The 18203-nt window shown below is 35.4% G+C and overlaps 1 protein-coding gene across 1 annotated transcript in view; it reads right to left on the bottom strand.

Annotated features, from left to right (window-relative positions):
* The window catches only part of UVRAG (UV radiation resistance associated), a 436868-nt gene that overhangs the window by 395250 nt on the left and 23415 nt on the right, over positions 1–18203 (bottom strand). The window lies entirely within an intron of this gene.

Raw genomic sequence — 18203 nt, 5'->3', positions numbered from 1 at the left:
GGGATACAGCCAATGAAAATGCAGTCAGAAAACAGTGTTAATGGAATAACACAGAGGCCAGTGTCACTGGACCTTAGAGTGCATAAAAGAAAATAACATTTAAGAAGACTGGAAAGGTAGGAAGAGAACCAGTTATGAAGAGATCTAAAACCCAGAGGATCTTATATCTTACAGATTTTGAATATCCCCAAAAAATGAATAATGACAATATTAAAGTTTCCATATCCCTGCATCCAAGCAAGCTAGCCTCATCCTGGCAAAACAACATTTTTTTGTAATGACAGCTTTTTAAGTCACAAGGTCTTGCCTGTAGGAAGCAATTGCTCAAATCTAAAACATGTTCTTTCTTTCTTCAGGCTGACATCTGTAAACTTGCAATGCTAGGAATACTTACAAATGCCTAAAAATGAACTACAATATACATTTATATCTGACATGATCCAGGAAAACATACTAGGCTACTTTTCTGAACAATATAACATAAGCAATCTTTTCTCCAAAGCCTAGATATTGCCACTACTGTCACAGAATCATAATGTCTAATAGACCATTATGATCTAAATAGAGAGCACTGTTTTCTAAGAAAAAGCCCTCAGTGCTCACTTTTAAAATGCTTACATTTCTAGGTTCCTCAGCATTACTAAAATATGCCCTTCATCATGCACACAATTTCTTCTGAATTCACTTCCCACTCATCCTTCCCAATTTTAAAGACTAGGTTTCAAAGTTCTGTTTCTTGGCATACTAACTGCATGACCAGAGGCAAGTCAGTAACCACTCCCTGCTCCAGAAATTCTCTAAGATCTCAAATACTGCATTTTATGGAAGGAGTTTCCACACTGGGAATTCCCTACACTGATGAAATGACAGGTCAGAATCAGAATTTTAAAGCAAATATTGTTTATCCAACATTCTCTTCTCATGAAGAAGACTCAATACAACCAAACTGGCCTCCTGATCCCCATGGGCCTTGCACTATATTCATCTAACAACTAACTCAATTTTAATCTGAATTCACTGGACTGCATTGATCAGACCACATCACCAATTTAAAATAAAGTAAGAAAGAAAATTTAGGCCATTTGCTATGAGTTCCCTCTTCTCCTCATCTCAAAACCCTTTACTCTTCTCCCCCAATCTTTGATAATGACACAGGCATTCTCTGCCAAGGATATTGATTCAATCCCATCTCATCTTGACTTGCCTCAGTCCCTTACTGTACCCTTCACCTTCAAAGTGTTCCTATTTATGGCTGGATCCTTCCCTATTGCCCTCAAGTATACCAGAGTTCCTAAAATGTCTTCACTATACCCTATGATGAGGGATGCCAAATCCAATGGTCTTTTTTTTAGATTTCATCCTTCTCTACTTTTGACACTATTTACCTCCTCAAGGATGGCTAGTCTCCACCCTGGGTTTTCATGGCACTGCTCTCTCCTGAATCTCCTCTTACCTGTCTGACCACTCCTCATATCTCTTGCTGGTTCATTATCCATATCATATCCTCTAACTGTGGGTACTCTAAGACTTTGACCTGAGCCCCCTTCTCTCTTCCTGCAATATACTCACTTGGTGACTTCATCTGCTCCAAGAGTTCTAATTATCATCTCTCTGCAGATGACTCACAGATCTAGATATCTAGACCCTATCTCTCCCCTGGCCTTCTATCCTGCATAGTGTCTATAGGATATTTCTAACTAGATGTCTCAGAGACTTCTCAAACTCAACATGTAAGAAACAGAATTCATTTTCTTTCCCTAAAATTTCATCTTCCAAATTCCTTTATTTCTGCAAAGGGCCCTACCATTCTTCTAGTCACCCAGATTTATATAACCAATGTTCTTGACTCCTCAGTCTCTCACCTCTCATATCTAAGTAGTTGGCAATTCTTTCCTTTTCTACTTTCTAATGTAATGTCCTCCTAACTAATATCTCTGCCTCATATCTCTCCTTATACCACATGGTTGCCAAAGTGATTTTCCTTAAGTTTAAATTTAACCATGTTACTACCTTAACTTAAATGTCAATGGATTTCTAATTCCCCATTCCCCAGCTTCTAGTGCTTATTTTGTATTTATTCTGTCTGAGCTTGTGTATGTATATGCAGTCCTCTCTCCTACTCCCAAAAAATGCAAGTTCTTTGAAGATAGAGACTGTTTCATTTTTTAACTTCATATCCCCAGTGTCTAGCACAGTGTTTGACCTACAGAAGGCCCTTAACTGTCTGCTGAAAGAAAAGTGCTTTGTTTTTCTAAGGTCTCTCATGCATTTCTACAATAAGTTGCTTCATCCATTCATGCTTTCAAACTTATCTCAGATGCCTATTATGGTGCTCCTTAAGACTATAAGTGCAAGATGGGGCAAAGTGAAGTTAATTCATCAGTACAGTCAGGGCTCTCCCTAGAGGAGATCAGTACAAAGGAAAAAGTCTACCCAGAGTGCAGGTAGTCCATCAGATGAATTTCTCACTCTTTCTCCAGAAAACCATTAAAAGCAGAAGCTATTATATTAGCAAAAGTAGCATCTTTAACTGTTAAGGAGAGTTCATTATTAGTACTACTGAATGAAAAGCAATCATTATGGGCTTTAGAAAAGCAAGAATGAGGAAGAAGGAAAGCAACTCCTTTTACTAGCTACATGCCTCTTGTAGCTTGTAAGGGTCATCAAAGGACAGCCAACTTCAAGTTTTTCACCATATGGCAATACTTAATGAAGTCACATTTTGGGTTCTCCACCTAAGAATTATGTCTAATCTAATTAAACATCTCTCATAACATAAAAATAGGAAATTAGACTAGATAATTTCTAATATTCCTTTGTTTACATACTTAACAGCAGTTGTTTGTTTAAGCAATAGAAATTTATTAAGAATCTTCTAAGTGGCAGGGACTAAGTGAAACATAGGAGCTACAAAAAGAAAAGCACAATGGTTCCAATCCTCAAATGGCAGGGATTGAAAAAGGAAGGATTCATTAAGTACTTGTTATATGCCAGGCTAGCTTTACAAACAACCCTGGTAGGTAGGTGCTATCATTATCCCCACTTTAAAATTGAGAGAACTGAACTTAAGTGACTTGCCTAGAGTCTCACAAAGGTACTAAGTTCCAGAGGCAGTACTGGAACTGACATCTTCCTGCCTCCAGGCTCTATCTATGGTGCCGTTTCCTTTCCTATATCTACAGGACAAATATAAACTAAATATATACAAAATGAACAAGGCAAATTTCAGGAAGAAAACAGTAATAGCAAATTTAAAAAGGCAAGAAGAGTTGAGTTTCAAAGACAGCAAGGACTCTAAGAAATAGAGGTGAGAAGGATTACACTCTATGAACTGAATAACCTATGCAAAGTGAAAAGTCACATGGGAGGAATAGCAGCAATGTTCCTTTCATGCTACAAGTCTATGCCAACAGTGGCTGAGACATACAGCCCACTGAATTATTGCCTTGCAGCTACTGTTCCATTAAAAACACTGCTGGTTCTAAGTCATTATTTTATTGGAACATTTGTTTTTGCTTTCCTTTCCTGAATCTCAACGTATTCCAATTAGCTTCCCAACAATTGTGGTTGGTCCAATTACAACTTGTGGTGTTATAGACCTCCAGTAACAAAATCCTGGATGAAGAAGGCATCACCATCAAGAAAGGAATAGAAAAACTACCAAGTAGATAGTAACTAATGATGTGAAAACTCCGATAAAACTGTACTAAATTTTACTGTGCCACTCAACTAATAAATCAAAAATAGGAAACAGATTTTCAGTTTTCATTGGAAATATTTGTATTACATAGATTTTTTTAAAAACTTTCAAAGTGCCCCACAGTCATTGGATTACATAAAATAATTTGTTCAGAATCAAAACAGGTCCATACAGCTATAAGAAAAAAAGAATGGTGAGTGGCAGGAGGCCAATCTGAGTAGAACATTGAATGTGAAGGGTAGTTAACATATATGAGTCTGGAAGGCAAGTTTAGACCACATTAGACCAAAAAAGAATTTGCATTTGATCCCAGAGATAACAAGGAGTCACTGGAGAGTTTTGAGCAAGAGGATGATATGGTCAAATCTGTGTGAGTAGAAAGAAGGGGTCAAATGTAAGAGATGGTGTGAACAAAGTTTTGAATTTGGATGATTGGAAGGATGGTGATATTCTGCACAAAAATGAGGTAGTTGAGAGGAAGGAAAGGTTTTAAGGAAAAAGTGAATTCTATCTTAGGCTATGGGCTTAAGCCAATAAGAATTTATTAATACAAAATAAACCCAAAAATAATCAACTTCATTTCAATGTAATTATTAAGAAAACCCAAGAGGCAATAAACTAGAAAGAAATTCTTTTCAAAATAACAACCAAGTGCATAAAATACTAGGGAACAACCTACTAAAGTACTCAAAAAGCTTGATTCAACTCAAAGTGCTCCTTAAAGAAATAAAGAATGTAGATACTCAGAGAGGACTTCCTGGTTAAGATGCGGGCAGAGTAAAAAGCAACTGCTTAACCTCTCCTAACCAAAACATACAGGACTCCTCAAGAAGACATAAAAACAAATCCAAAGGAACGAAGAGACCCCACAAAAGGGCGCAGCATTGGAGGGATGTGGAATCGGGGCATTTCCATGCTATAAAGTGGTGAAACAGCTCTCACTAAAACACGAACTGAGCAACCCCCACCCCCATCCCACACCACCTACAATGCCAAAGCCAGCTCACAAGAGTTAGAGCAAGTTTGGTGCACTCACTAAGTCCTTGGCAGCTACCTGGGGTTACCAGGGCCTGCCCCAGAGAGCAGCAAGATGTAAGACCCCAAGAGGCTAAAGAACGTGCGGACTTTGAACACAGACCCTGAGTGCAAGCACAAGTACGGGTGTGGATGCAAGCACAGACATGGATCCTGAGTGCAGGCAAGGACTAGAATCTGGAGCGCAGGCTTGGACCTTGAGTGGGGACCCAGTGGAAAGGGGTACATGACTGTGGAAGCAGCACCCTGAGACTGTTTAAAAAGCCTCAGGCAGAGGAACAATCAAGGGAACCACCAGGAGTCTTGACCCTGAAAACAACTAGGCCTGAGACCTCAGGAGCCTAAAGAGTGCAGACAGACCCTGAGTGTGAGGATAAACCTGAGAGGGCGCAGGGCTAACAATGGCAAGCCAGAGACAAGAACCCAAAAAGAGAAATATCATCAAGAAGAAATCTGTAAGAGTTGACAACTTTTACACAGATAAAATCCAGACAACAGAGCAAACAGCAGAGGAGAACAAATAAGTAATCATATCCAAACCTTCCCCCCAAATGAAAATTGGTCACAAGCTCTTGAAGAGTTCAAATCTGAGATCATGAGAAAGATGGAAGAGATTTGGTGAGAGAAGTGGGAAATAGCTCAAAAGTAAATTAACAGGTTAGAAAACAGAAACTCCCAATTGGAGAAAGATGCCCAAAAATCAAATGAAAAGTTAAACAAATTGGAAACCAAAATCTGGCAAGAAAGTAACAGTTTAAAAGGCAGAATTTCACAATTGGAAAGTGAGGCAAGTAAATTGAAGACCAGAAATGACCAGAATGAAAAGGAAAACCAAAAGATTATAGCTGAAAACCAGTCCCTAAAGGCTAGAATTGAGCAATTAGAAGCTAATGATTTCTCAAGACAGCAAGAACAAATAAAACAAAGTCAAAAGACTGATAAAATAGAAGGAAACATGAAATATCTCAATGAGAGTGACAGACCAAGAAAATAAACCTAGAAGAGACAATCTCAGAATCATTGGTCTTCCTGAAAAAGCAGAAATTAATACAAATTTGGACTCCATACTAAAAGAAATTATTCAGCAAAATTGCCCTGAAGTTCTACAACAAGAGGGCAATATAGACATTGAAAGGATCCATAGATCACCCTCTACACTAGACCCAGAAAAGAAATCAACTCCCAGGAACATAATAGCCAAATTCAAGAGCTTCCAAGTGAAAGAAAAAATTTTACAAGAAGCCAGAAAGAGACAATTCAGATATCAAAGAGCACCAATCAGGATCACACAGGATCTGACAGCCTCCACACTAAAAGACCTCAAGGCTTGGAACATGATATTCAGAAAGACAAGAGAACTGGGTCTAAAACAAAGGATCACCTACCCATCAAAACTAACTATATACTTCCAGGGGAAAGTTTGGGCATTCAAAAAGATAGAAGATTTCCAAGTTTTTGCACAAAAAAGGCCAGGACTAAATGGAAAGTTCGATATCCAACCACAAAAACCAAGAGAAACATGAAAAGGTAAATAAGAAACAGAGGGGAAAGAAAGAAAACTTGTATTTTTTTTAAATTTGCCTCTTTAAGGCCTTCAATAAGATCTAATTATTTGTATTCATGTGGAGAAATGTTATGTATAATTCTCTGTAAAGAACTCTATTCACTATTATAGTATTCACTATTATAGTAATTAGAAGAATTATTCACAGGGAGAGGTTGGAATACAAAATGGTCTAAGATGATAAGGGGGAGGGTAGGAAAGAGGGGGGTGAATACTAGAGGACACCAAGAGAAACTTGAATGAATAAGAAATATAGGATATTCTATTACACACAAAGAGGGCATGGGAAGGGGAAGGGATGAATAATATTATAAGAAGGAGAGGAAGAGAGCATTAAGAGGTAATATTTAAACCTTACTCTCAGTGTAATTAACCCTGAGAAGGAAGAGTAGCTTTATCCATTGGGATATAAAACTCTATCTAACCCCACTGAGAAAGTCAGAAGGGATAAACCTAGGGTAGCAGGGGAGTGGGGAGGTCAAAAAAGGGAGGGGAGAAGAAGGGGGAGGAAATTCATTAGGCCTTAAAAATAAAAAGAGGGAAATAATAAGGGAGGGGGTAGAAAGGGAAGTAAATCAAGGGAGGGGACATGGGTTTCTGGGATAAAGCAAACCACTGATTTAAAAGGAAATACTGTAAGAAGGGGTAGAACTAGGAGAGGATATCAAAATGTCAGCAAATACAAAACTGATAATTATAACTCTGAATGTGAATGGGATGAACTCGCCCATAAAAAGGAAGCAAATGGCAGAGTGGATTAGACACCAAAATCCCACCATATGTTGTCTACGAGAAACACATATGAGGCGGGTGGACATACACAGTTTTAAGGTAAAGGGCTTGAGCAAAATCCTTTGGAAAACAAATGAGAAAAAGAAGGTAGGAGTGGCAATTATGATTTCTGACAAAGCCAAAGTAAAAATAGATATGATTAAAAAAGACAGGGAAGGTCATTACATCCTAATTAAAGGCAGTATAGACAATGAGGAAATAACATTGTTCAATATGTATGCACCAAATGGCATAGCAATCAGATTCATGAAGAAGAAACTAGCAGAGGTCAAGGAGGAAATAGACGGTAAAACCATAATAGTGGGAGATCTAAATATTCCTCTTTCAGATCTAGATAAATCAAACCAAAAAATAAATAAGAAAGAGGTAAGAGAGATGAATGAATGAATGAAGTCCTAGAAAAATTAATAGATATGTGGAGAAAAATAAATAGGAACAAAAAGGAATACACCTTCTTTTCAGCTGCACATGGTACATTCACAAAGACTGACCATGTAATAGGGCATAGAAACATTACAAACAAATGCAAAAGGGAAGAAATAATAAATGTAACCTTCTCAGATCATAATGCAATAAAAATAATAATTAGTAAGGGCACCTGGACAGGAAAATCAAAAACCAATTGGAAATTAAATAATATGATTCTCCAAAACCAATTTGTCAAAGAAGAAATCATAGAAACAATCAACAATTTCATTGAAGAAAATGACAATGATGAGACATCATACCAAACTCTGTGGGATGCAGCCAAGGCAGTACTCAGGGGGAAATTTATATCCTTGAGTGCATATATTAACAAATTAGGGAGGGTAGAGATTAATGAATTGGGCGTGCAACTTAAAAAATTAGAAAGCGAGCAAATTAAAAATACCCAGATGAAAACTAAATTAGAAATACTAAAAATTAAGGGAGAAATTAATAAAATCGAAAGTAAAAAGAACTATTGAATTAATAAATAAGACTAGAAGCTGGTATTTTGAAAAAACAGATAAAATAGACAAAGTACTGGTCAATCTAATAAAAAAATGAAAGAAGAAAACCAAATTGACAGTATCAAAGATGAAAAGGGAGACCTCACCTCTAATGAAGGGGAAATTAAGGCAATCATTAAAAACTATTTTGCCCAATTATATGGCAACAAATATAACAATTTAGGAGATATGGATGAATATCTACAAAAATATAAACTGCCTAGACTAACAGCAGAAGAAATAGAATACCTAAATAACCCCATATCAGAAAAAGAAATTGAACAAGCCATCAAAGAACTCCCTAAGAAAAAATCGCCAGGGCCTGATGGATTCACAAGTGAATTCTATCAGACATTCAAAGAGCAACTAATCCCAATACTATACAAATTATTTGATATGATAAGCAAAGAAGGAGTCCTACCAAATTCCTTTTATGACACAAATATGGTACTGATTCCAAAGCCAGGGAGATCAAAAACAGAGAAAGAAAACTATAGACCAATCTCCTTAATGAACATAGATGCAAAAATCTTAAATAGAATACTAGCAAAGAGACTCCAGCAAGTGATCAAGAGGATCATCCACCATGATCAGGTGAGATTTATACCAGGAATGCAAGGATGGTTCAACATTAGGAAAACCATCCACATAATTGACCATGTCAACAAGCTAACAAACAAAAATCACATGATTATCTCAATAGATGCTGAAAAAGCCTTTGACAAAATACAGCATCCATTCCTATTGAAAACCCTGGAAAGTATAGGAATAGAAGGACCTTTCCTAAAAATGACAAACAGTATATACCTAAAACTGTCAACAAGCATCATATGCAATGGGGATAAATTAGAAGCCTTCCCAATAAGATCAGGAGTGAAACAAGGATGCCCATGATCACCTCTATTATTTGACATTGTACTAGAAACGCTAGCAGTTGCAATAGAGAAGAAAAAGAAATTGAAGGTCTCAAAATAGGCAATGAGGAGACTAAGCTATCACTCTTTGCAGATGATATGATGATCTACTTAAAAAATCCTAGAGAATCAACTAAGAAGCTGATAGAAATAATCAACAACTTTAGTAAAGTTGCAGGATACAAAATAAATGCACATAAATCATCAGCATTTCTATATATTTCCAACACATTAGAGCAGCAAGAGGTAGAAAGAGAAACACCATTTAAAATCACCCTAGACAATATAAAATACTTAGGCATATATCTACCAAAACAAACACAGAAACTATACGAAAACAACTACAAAACACTTTCCAAACAAGTAAAACTAGATCTAAACAATTGGAAAAATATTGATTGCTCACTCATGGGTAGGACGAGCTAACATAATAAAAATGACCATTCTGCCTAAATTAATTTGCCTATTTAGAGCCATACCTATCAAACTACCAAAAAACTGAATTAGAAAAAACTATAACAAAGTTAATCTGGAATAACAAAAGATGAAGAATATCAAGGGAAATAATGAAAAAAAAAATGTGACGGAAGGGGGCCTAGCAGTACCAGATATTAAACTGTACTATAAAGCAGCGGTCATCAAAACGGTATGGTACTGGCTAAGAGACAGAAGGGAGGATCAGTGGAATAGACTTGGGGTAAGTGACATCAACAAGACAGTGTATGATAAACCCAAAGAGCCCAACTTTTGGGACAAAAATCCACTATTTGACAAAAACTGTTGGAAAATTTGGAAAACAATATGGGAGAGATTAGGTTTAGATCAACATCTCACACCCTACACCAAGATAAATCCAGAATAGGTGAATGACTTGAATATAAAGAGGAAAACTATAAATAAGTTAAGTGAACATAGAATAGTTTACTTGTCAGATTTCTGGAAAAGGAAAGATTTTAAAACCAAGCAAGAGTTAGCGAAAATTATAAAATGTAAAATAAATGATTTTGATTATATCGAACTAAAAAGCTTTTGTACAAACAAAAACAATGTAGCCAAAATCAGAAGGGAAACAACAAATTGGGAAAAAATCTTTATAACAAAAAACTCTGACAGGGGCCTATTTACTCAAATATACAAGGAGTTAAATCAATTGTATAAAAAATCAAGCCATTCCCCAATTGAAAAATGGGCAAGAGATATGAATAGGCAATTCTCAGGTAAAGAAATCAAAAGTATCAATAAGCACATGAGAAAGTGTTCTAAATCTCTAATAATTAGAGAAATGCAAATCAAAACAACTCTGAGATACCACCTCACACCTAGCAGATTGGCTAAAATGAAAGAAGGGGAGAGTAATGAATGCTGGAGGGGATGTGGCAAAACTGGGACATTAATGCATTGCTGGTGGAGTTGTGAACTGATCCAACCATTCTGGCTGGCAATTTGGAACTATGCTCAAAGGGCTACAAAAGAATGCCTGCCCTTTGATCCAGCCATACCATTGTTGGGTTTGTACCCCAAAGAGATCATAGATAAACAGACTTGTACGAAAATATTTATAGCTGCGCTTTTTGTGGTGGCAAAAAACTGGAAAATGAGGGTATGCCCTTCAATTGGGGAATGGCTGAACAAATTGTGGTATATGCTGGTGATGGAATACTATTGTGCTCAAAGGAATAATAAACTGGAGGAATTCCATGTGAACTGGAAAGACCTCCAGGAATTGATGCAGAGCGAAAGGAGCAGAGACAGAAGAACATTGTACACAGAGACTGATACACTGTGGTAAAATAGAATGTAATGGACTTCTGTACTAGCAGTAATGCAATGACCCAAGACAATTCTGAGGGACTTATGGAAAAGAATGCTACCCACATTCAGAGGAAGAACTAAAGGAGTGGAAACAGAAGAAAAACAACTGCTTGAACACATGGGTTGAGGCAGACATGATTGGGGATGTAGACTCAAAACTACCACACCAATGCAACTATCAACAATTTGGAAATAGGTCTTGATCAATGACAGATGTTAAAACCAGTGGAAATATGCATCAGCTATGGGGCAGGGGGAGGAGCATGGGGGGTGAAGGGGAAAGTAAGAGCATGAATTTTATTACCATGTTAACTTTTCTAAAAAAATTAATAAATATTATAATTAACCCACTTAAAAAAAAGAAACACACATGAGACAGGCAGACATGCATAGATTTAAAATAAAAGGCTGAAGCAAAATCTATTGGGCTTCAACTGAGAAAAAGAAGGCATCAGTTGCAATCATTATTTCTCACAGAACCAGTGTCAAAAAAAAAAGAAGTGATAGGCAAGGTGATTATATCCTGATAAAAGGCAGTATAAAAAATGAAGAAATATCAGTACTCAACATGTATGCACCAATGGTATCATATCCATATTTCTAAAGGAGAAGCTTTTGGGGCTCAAGGATGAAATAGATAGCAAAACTATACTAATGGGAGACCTCATCCTTCCCCTATTAGATCTTGATAAATCAAACCAAAAAATAAATAAGTAAGAGATGAGAGGCAAATGAAATCCTAGAAAAATTAGTTAATAGATATGTGGAGAAAAATAAATAGGGACAAAAAGATATACACCTTCTTTTCAGCAGCACATGGAACATTCACAAAGACAGACCATGTAATAGGACATAGAAACATGGCAAAAAAATTCAAAAATCAGAAATAATAAATGCAACCTTATTAGATCATAATACATTGAAGATAGTTGTTAGTAAGAATACTTGGAGAGGCAAACAAAAAACTAACTGAATACTAAATAATATGATTCTCCAAAATAAGTTAGTTAAAGAACAAATCACAGAAACAATTAATAATTTAATTGAAGACAATGACAATGATAAGACTTCTTACCAAAACCTGTGGGATTCAGCCAAATATGTTCTAAGGGGAAGATTTATATCAATGAGTGCATATGTTAACAAATTCGGGAGGGCAAAGATCAATTAACTTGGCATGCAAATTGAAAAACTTGAAAGTGAACAAATTAAACATCCCCAGATGAAAACTAAATTAGAAATACTAAAAATCAAAAGAGAAATTAATAAAATTGATAGTAAAAGGACTATTGAATTAATAAATAAAACTAGAAGCTCGTATTTTGATAAAACAGGTAAAATATACAAAGTACTGATAAATCTAATTTAAAAAAGGAAAGAATAAAACCAAATTAACACTATCAAAGATGAAAAGGGTGACCTCACCTTTAATGAAGAGGAAATTAAAGCAACCATTAAAAACTATTTTATCCAATTATATTGCAATAAATATAGCAATCTAAGTGATATGGATGAATATTTACAAAAATATAAATTGCCTAGATTAACAGCAGATTAAATAGAATATTTAAATAATCCAATATCAGAAAAAGAAATTGAACATGCCATCAAAGAACTCCCTAAGAAAAAATCACCAGGGCCTGATGGATTCACAAATGAAGTCTATCAAACATTTAAAGAACAACTAATCCCAATACTATACAGATTATTTGGCATAATAAGCAAAGAAGAAATTCTTACAAATTCCTTTTATGACACTAATGTGGTACTGATTCCAAAGCCAGGCAGACCAGAAACAGAGAAAGAAAACTACATAACAATTCTTAAGTGAAGGAAATAGTTAAACATTGATTTTAAGAAAGTCTAGCCAAGGACACTTGGAGGAAGGTCTTTGACCTCATTGGTGGTGATCTTACCTGACTGAAGTGTAAATACCCCAGAGCAAAATTGACAGAAACTACAACAAGCTCTGGGGACAAAGGTGAAAGCTGGCAAACTCTCTGTATTGTTTTCACTTGGAACCTTAAACCCCAGGGATAAACCAGTGGAATCAACAAATAATAAGCCTTTGGAGCAATTGCAAAGGTGATAGCCTCAGTTCTAGAGATTTCTACCCACACAATGAATAGGCATTGATTGGCTCACAAGGGGAGATTTTTCTTGGCCTGATATGCTGACTAGACATCCTTTCAATCCAGGTTGCAACTTCAGGAGGAAGAGAAAAGAGCTAACATACTTAAGTGAGTATGAATGCTGAAAAATGAGGGTCCTGATGACTATGGTCACTCTTCAGGAAGTGCGGTATCCGATTACAGTTCTATGGCAGAGGTGAGGTAATGCTTGCAGCTACCTGGGAATAGCAGGGAGTAAAAGCATTTGCATGAAGTGGTAGCACTTCCAGGGGCTCTGTTTGAGGCTCCTGTAGACACTCACAGATTAGGGCCTGAACCAGTGTTCAAATTCTGTAGACAATGAAGATAAACCATCAGTTTGACTCCTCTGTTGCATGAAATAAGTTTCTATTACTATTTGAGTATATATGTGTGTGTGTGTTTCCCTTTTGGAATCAATTTAGATGTAAGTTTCAATCATTCCTTTCCCTCCTACTATTTTCATTTCCATTATAAGAAGTGTTCCTTGTGTAAAGATTAAAGTTAATATCCAATAATCTAAGTAATATCTTTTATGAGATTTAATAAAATATCACTTGAAAATTATAGGAAATAAAATACCCTTCAGTAAAAAGAGGCTTTCCCAGACTGCACACAGGGGGAGAAGAGAAGGAGAAGATCCCAGAACTATATAAACAATAACATAAAGACACTATAAACAAAAAGGGGAAAGGAATTTGGGGATGGGGAAAGATTTCTGAGAAATGAAGTCTAAATTTAAAAAATTTCTGATTAATATACTTGTATTACTCTATTACGTGAAATAATTATCCCCATTCTACCTCACTCTTCCTTCTTCTCTCAGGACATCCCTTTTTATTATTTTTCCATTTTTCATATCATCTTGACATAATCAACTGACCCCTTCATCCTCTTTTTTTTGTAGAATCTTTCTAACATTCTTTTTTTTAAACCCTTAACTTCTGTGTGTTGGCTCATAGGTGGAAGAGTGGTAAGAGTGGGCAATGGGGGTCAAGTGACTTGCCCAGGGTCACACAGCTGGGAAGTGTCTGAGGCAGGATTTGAACCTAGAACCTCCCATCTCTAGGCCTGACTCTCAATCCACTGAGCTACCCAGCTGACCCCCTTTCTAACATTCTTAATTGTAATAAGTTCTTAGAAGATACTTGTATCATCCACCCATATAGAAAGTTAGACAGTTAAATCTTAATTATTCCCTTATGCTATCTCTTTCATATTTACCTATTCATGTTTCTCTTGAATTTTTTTATTTGAAAATCAAATATTCTATTTAAGTCTGGTATTTTTATTAGAGATGTTTGAAAGTCTTCTATTCCATTAAATATTCATTTTCTGCTAGAAAGATTACATTTAGTTTGCTAGGTAGGATATTCTTGATTATGATCCTAGCTCTTTTACCTTTTAATATATCTTATACCAATCTTTCATCCCCTTTAATGTGACAACTAATAGATCTTATGTGATTTTGATTATGGATGCATGGTATTTAAATGGTTGATTTTGGGTTGCTTTATATATTTCCTTTATGACCAGGGAGCTCTAGAATTTGACTAAAATATTCTTGGGATTTTTCACTTTGGAATCTCTTTCAAGTGGTGATTGGCAGAATTTTTCAATTTCTATTTTACGCTCAGGCTATAGCATATCAGAGAAGATTTCTTTCATAATTTCTTGAAATATCATGTCTAGACTTTTCAATCTGATCACAGCATTCAGATAATTTAACAATTCTTAAATTATCTTTCCTTGTTATTTTTATAGGTTACTATTTTTTCAGATGAGATATTTCACATTTTTTCCAATTTTCCGTTCATTTCACTTTGTTTTATTATTTTCTCAAGTTTAATTAGATGATTAGCTTCCATTGACCCAATTCTAATTTTTTAGAAATTATTTTTTCAATGACCTTTTTTTTCCTTTTTACCAATTTTTTTTAAAGAGTGATTTTCATTAATGAACTCTTGTACTTTTTTCCAACTGGCCAATTCTGTTTTATAAAATTTTATTTTTTTAGCATTTTTGTGCTTTTGCCAAAATATTAATTGTTTCTTCATAATTTCTTCACATTTTCATTTCTTTGCCTATTTAACTCTGCCATGCTTTTTTTATTTTGAAAATCATTTTCTAATTCTTTAAGGAATTGTTGCTGGGTACTTGCCCAATTTATATTTTTCTTTGAGTCTTTGATTTGCCTTCATTATGTTCTGATTTTGCATCTTGATCTTCCCTGTTACAATAGTAGATTTTCATGGTCAAGTTTATCTTTATCATTTGCTTAATTTCTCACCCTATTTCTTGATTTGGGACTCTGTTAATGTTGGGCTTTTTTCCTTACTTTGGAGGTGGGGTGGATTTGCTCAAGTTTCATGTAGTTTCACTACTCTTTTCAGAGCTAGTTCTGGGCACTTAGATGTTTTAAATGTCTCAGAAGTGACGATGTCACTTCTCTTATGATCTCCAATCTTGTCCTCACCTGATAAGGGGTCTTGATCATTGAAATTGCAATTTATTTTTCTCTTCACAGTTTTTCTTCCATTAGGACAAGAAGTGATGCTATTCCTTAGGATCCCTGATCACTTGGAGCATAAAATGATATTACCCTCATGGCTTCCACTCCTACTTTACTGAAAATGATTCTCTCTGCCCTTGAACTGTGACTCAGAAGTGGGTATAGGCAATAGAGTTGCCAAACAGTTGCTCTTTTCCAGGATTTCCACTCTTTCTTGACAGAAAATATTCCTTTCCAGAGGCTACAGTTTCAAATATCACCTGGTCCTGTAGTCAGGGCTAGCCCAAAGGTTCCCTGTAATCTCTTTGTGATCATTTGCCAGGTCCCCTTACCATCTCTCACTTGAGAACTCTTGAACTTAATGCTTCTTCTGCCCCCACTACTTCAATTTCCTCCTTATGAACTCCAGAATAGCCTCCTCACCCCATGTCACAGATCTCTCAAATGTCTGATTTTGTCATCACTCAAAAATTAACTTTGAATCATTTTTAAAGTTATTTGGGGGAGAGTTTGGCTTTCTCTGTTCTGCAATCATGGTTTTACACTGAATTGGATATCAGTATGGTTTGCTAATATTACTTGTTATAATATATTTCCTAACATACTCATCAAGTATTCTACTGAAATAATAGGTATGTTATTCTCATGAACATTTTATATAGGTGCAAAATAATGTGAAATTGGTTTTCCATTTATTTGGTGTTTTCAATTACTTTTTATAACATTACTCAATTAACATCTTCATAATTATGTTCCCTCTGTCTATACTTCATTTTAATTGGCTGCTCTTTATTTCTTGTCTTTAGTTTCATTTCAATAAAAAGAGGGAAAAGAGGAGAAAAGATCTTCAAAGATCTGCATTTTTTCACAATCATAGAAAATGGATTCATCACATATAGGTTGTTGAGATTTCTATTTGTACTTACGGATTCTATGTTTTGTTGCTTTATTTTCCTTGACTATGAAAATGAATGTTACAAAATTCAAATCTTTTACACATTTCATATGATTTCTGTACTCCTTACAACGTAATTCACAAGTGTTCTCGCGATAATTTTGCTAAGTTTGGCCTCCAAATTTTTTTTCCTTAAACTGACTTTATATTTCTTTTCTATTATATATAATTTTATCTCATCATACTTATAATTAGATTATCTGTAGATAGTTCAGTTCTATGGTCAGATAAATAAATGTAGATATAGATATAGCTCTACCTCATGAGATAACTTTCATGTGTCTATTGGAATACAATCTAGTAGACAGGGACAAATAAAGTAAGAAAGGGTCCCATTAATACTACATTAACAGAACTTATTAAATTCTAGGACTACAATTCTACCAGTATAATTTTTTCAATCTTCATTTGAAAGTTTATGGTTGATATCCAGATTTAGTGGCCCAACTCCAACACCAATTTTTTTTTTCAGTGTAAGTCAAACTTTTGGAATGAGAAAGCAATATGGAGACAAGATACTATAATGGTTGTTCATTTGTGTTTACAGGGCAGACATAGTGATATGAATGATAAACTGTCCTGCTGAAATGGTTGTGGAATGTGAAATTAAATATACATTCAAGGCTGTTTCATCCAATCTCAGTGAAGCAGCAGACGATCTGGCAAACGTCCAGTTGGAGTCACATGAAAAAACATTTTCTCCTGCACCAGAATGTGCTCACCTGAGAAACAACCTTTAACATTTTAAATAATCATGTAAACATTAGCTGTCTTACTAAGGTTTTTAGTTGCAGATTTTTTTGCTCATATATTACAAACAACTTTAAGATTAGAAAGAAAAAACCTCTTTGGAGATGGTAAGATATATGTAATGACTTTTGAATTTATGTTTAGATTTTCTAACCTCATACTCCTTGCCATTTTTATATGATTGTTTTTTATATACTGTTTTATCTGTAGATTTGGCCATTATCCTCACCTATAAAATATGATTATGTTTCTAGAGGTAGGTCTGAATTCTCTCTTTAAAAATTCGAATGGCTTTATTTCAGAAAACTGATTCCAAGGAGTTTCTTTTTGAAATCTGGTTAACATATAAAATAGCTTGTATATTAGTGTCCAAACCATGGTGAGTTAATTATAGCTATTCTCAACAATGAAAACTTTTGACTTGCAGTGGACTAGCAGGTTTGATTTTCATGAGGATATTTCTCTTAATATTTACAGATTGTGGTCTTCCCATTACTCATCATGTAGCATTGTGAGCCATGGGGACATAGATGAGCAACTGTAGAGTATGAAACACAGAACCCTCAAAGCTGTTGATGAACTTCATAGAATAGAACAAAATGTTTTAGATATTCCTGATACCTTATAGGTATCACACATGTTAATGTATATATATACACAATGTGTACATATACACAAATGTATATAAAATATTATTTAATTAACCACTCTAATTTGTGACCATACACATATGTGTATGTATATTTTGCAATATAAATTCTGTGTCACACATCTAGTAAGTGTCTGAGGTCAGATTTGAATTGAGAACTTCCTAATTCCAAGTCCCAAACACTATCCACCTCTAGCCACCTTTTTTTTTTTTTTGTTTTGTTTTTTTTTTTAATCCTGGGACTCCATTCTAGGAGCATAGGGCCACAACCAGTAGGCAATGGGTCACACAGTCGCTCAGGGTCACCCAGCTGGGAAGTGGCTGAGGCCGGGTTTGAACCTAGGACCTTTCGTCTCTAGGCTTGGCTCTCAATCCACTGAGCTAGCCCAGCTGCCCCTA

Source organism: Gracilinanus agilis, chromosome 3, assembly GCF_016433145.1.
Source record: "Gracilinanus agilis isolate LMUSP501 chromosome 3, AgileGrace, whole genome shotgun sequence".
Taxonomy (NCBI): domain Eukaryota; kingdom Metazoa; phylum Chordata; class Mammalia; order Didelphimorphia; family Didelphidae; genus Gracilinanus; species Gracilinanus agilis.
Note: the sequence above shows the minus strand (reverse complement) of the source record. Positions and strands in the feature narration are given on the sequence as shown.